We start from the raw sequence: 3,727 nt of genomic DNA on the forward strand, positions 1-3,727 counted from the left end.
ACCAGTTGCTTAATTAAGTACTGAGGTTGTTCTAATCGACTGGCTCCCTCCCCCAAAATTCGGGCCTTGTGCCTAGAGTAGAAAAGATTATTACATCCATCTAAGGCGACGAGCTGGCAGAAACGTTAGCACGCCGGGCGAAATGCTTAGCGGTATTTCGTCAGTCTTTACGTTCTGAGTTCAAATTCCGCCGAGGTCGACTTTGCCTTTCATCCTTTCAGGGTCGATAAATTAAGTACCAGTTGCTTAATTAAGTACTGAGGTTGTTCTAATCGACTGGCTCCCTCCCCCAAAATTCGGGCCTTGTGCCTAGAGTAGAAAAGATTATTACATCCATCTCCCTGTACCTGTAGTATTCCTCTTCTAAACAACTGTTTCATATTTCACATTTCGTTTCCTTAACACTGCCTGTTGTATACCTTTTAAACTGTAACGGTTTATTTCTCTTATGAATGCTAAACCACTGCAAAATATACTGCTTATAGCTTCTATCTTCCACATTGAGCACTAACCTGTTTTACACGTAACATTTGAATCTTGCCGTAGAATTTCCTCAACAACAATTTTCCTGTTTTCAAATAATAATCTTACAATAGCTTACAGATTTTACTTTTGTTTCTGAAACTTCTTTTTACAATCAATTTTAGGCTATTGAATGTTTTGAAATCTTATAAGCGTATAACTATTTGGCTTCGTTTACCCATTAGATAATTACTTCTCTTAGATACATGCAGCTGATAGCTAAGTTCTTTGTCTATCATATATGATATCGTCTATATTTACCATCATTGTTTCTCTAGATTCTCTTATCTTCTTCTGTATGTTCGCTTTCTTTCTATATTTGTTGTAATCAGTTCTGGTTTTATGTAGCTGTTTTCGCTTGCCTCTCTTTATCTATCTGTATATGTATTTATATACATGCCACTCTCTATATATCTATGAGTTTATAGGTATATACACATAAATATATGAGTGTAGATATTTTTTATATTTATGTGATGTGCATATCAATGAATATGTGCTGTGTATACATGTATATATATAGCTTTTATCTTTTACATTAGACAGCGGCCATGCTGGGGCACTACACTAAAGAATTTTAGTCGAAAGAATCGGCACCAGTACTTTTTAGAGTCTGGTACTTATTCTATCAGTGTCTTTTACCGAACTGCTAAGTTACGGAGACGTTTACAGACCAACACCGGTTGTCAAGCGTTGGTGGGGAGAAACACAGACACAAAGGCACACACACACATACACACACATATGTGTATATATATATATATATATATATATATATATATATATATATATATATATATATATATATATATATATATATATATATGTATATATATATAAATACATATATATATGCGACGGGCCTCATTCAGTTTCCGTCTACCAAATCCATTCACCAGGCCTTCATCACCCCTGGTCTATAGTAGAAGTCATCTGCCCAAGGTGCTTTGAAGTGGAATTGAACCCAGAACCATGTGATTGGGAAACAAACTTCTTACTGCACAGCCCCTCCTGCGCCTATATAGTGACTTAACTCTCAGTGCCCCGGGAGAAGAGACTTAACATTACTCGCGGGCTGAAGAAAACTAAATATTAGGGCTTGGTGAGGCATTTGTCAAGAGGACAGTGCACAGTGACATTCTTTTGAAAGTTCGTTGCCACGGATCTTCGGTTCGCTGATTCCTGAAGAATATTCGTTTGGAACCCAAACAAATGAAGAAAGCCACCGAGGCGATAGCCATAGCAGCTGAGACTATTTCGAAATGGTTGTGACTGACACGCAACTACAAATGGTAACTTTTTCTCACTGCCCACTCAAACGAAGCATACAGGATAACGGTCGAAACAGTCGCAAACCCTGAGATACGTTCTGAAGATACAGAAGTACTTCCAATAATTGCCATAACTTTAGTAATTACCAGAAGAGCTTGCAATATCTTTCATTGGCTCCTGCAGTTCTTGTGTGGGGCAAATCATATCTGATGTATACTTTGCCTTTCATCTTTTCGGGGTCAAAAAATTAAGTACCAGTCAAGTACTGGAGTCAATCTAATCGACTGGTCCCCTCCCCCAAAATTTCGGGCCTTGTCTCTAGAGTAGAAAAGAATATATTTGTAGAATACATGTTAGTTTCCGCTTTTTTGTTTTGACCTATCTATAAATACATGTCTATATGCATATATGTATTACGTATGTATGTATGTATGTATGTATGTATGTATGTATGTATGTATGTATTCATCTATCTATCTATCTATCTATCTATCTATCTATCTATCTATCTATCTATCTATCTATCTTGAATGTGTGTTAATCTTATAGATTGTGTGTGTTCGTGTGTATGTATGTGTGTATATATACATACATACATTTACACATGCACTTGTACGTATACACGCACATGCCCATGCATATATCTATACACACACATATATATTCGAATCACTCAGTCATATTACCATTCATTCAATCGAAGAAAGTAGCGTGACCGTATATAAGAAAAAAAATACTGGCTAAACGCATCGAAATGTAAGTCATCAATATATTGACGTTTGACAGGCTATGAAACAAATACCTTTATGCGTGAACATACTCATAAAACCAATCTAAAACATACTTTGGTTACTCGAATGGTATTAAAGCATACTTTACCTATTCATCTATTCACTCTTCATTCACAGACCACGTAATAATTTGATCTATTGACGTGAAAATTCAGGTGATATTTTCATATCTTCTCTGCCGTGTTGTATAACGAATAAAAATGTGGCAACTATTGCTAATTAAGATTTAATGTTGATAAACAAAGAGTTTTTTAAAGTTACATAAGCATTGTTCAAAGCATGGCGTTTTCTATGCACTCATTATTAATCACATTTCAGTGTGATTGCGTTTACTTATTGCTTGCTTATTTTCATGCTACTTCCTTACTTCAGTCGTTTTAAGAAGCTGTAACGCGAAACTCAGAATCACGATTCAAGAAGCATCAGCCTGTCATGCAATTTACTCAGTGTATTTAATGTATTAAATACTTTTCTTCGTTTCTTATCACAGATATTCACCGATCCATAAACGTGCGTGAATGCCTGTGGTTAAGTGCCTGTGGTTAAGTGCATGTGGTTAAGTGCATGTGGTTAAGTGCATGTGGTTAAGTGCATATGGTTAAGTGCATAGGTTAAATGCGTTCGATTAAGTGCGTGTGGACAGATGTATTAAACAAGATTGTGAACTGGAGTTCAAAACTGAAATTAATAAGATCTATCGTTGTTGATATAACGCTAAAACATAAAATATCTAATAATTTCAAAAATTTATTGATACACGTTATGCGCACATAAAATTTGAGACCATCACAGTTCTAAACTGAAACTAATCAAGCTTTATCATTATGAATATCACGCTTAATCATAAACTATATATTGACTTAAAAATACATGCATCTATAAAAATGTTATATAGAAATTAAGGTTTTGAGAAGAATTTTCGGGAAGTATTTTATTAAATGAAAACGAAAGCTAGACTCTTGCCAGCGTCGTCGATCTCTTTTCATAATTACGAACATAATTAATGGAATAATTTTATATTTCGTGCAACATTTGCCTTGATGTGAAAAGCATATGTTTTTGTATTTTCACGTGTATGTATCCGAGTATGAATAACTACATATGTATGCGTGTCTGTGTATGTATGTATGTATATATATATA

Source organism: Octopus bimaculoides, chromosome 8 (assembly GCF_001194135.2).
Source record: "Octopus bimaculoides isolate UCB-OBI-ISO-001 chromosome 8, ASM119413v2, whole genome shotgun sequence".
Lineage (NCBI taxonomy): Eukaryota > Metazoa > Mollusca > Cephalopoda > Octopoda > Octopodidae > Octopus > Octopus bimaculoides.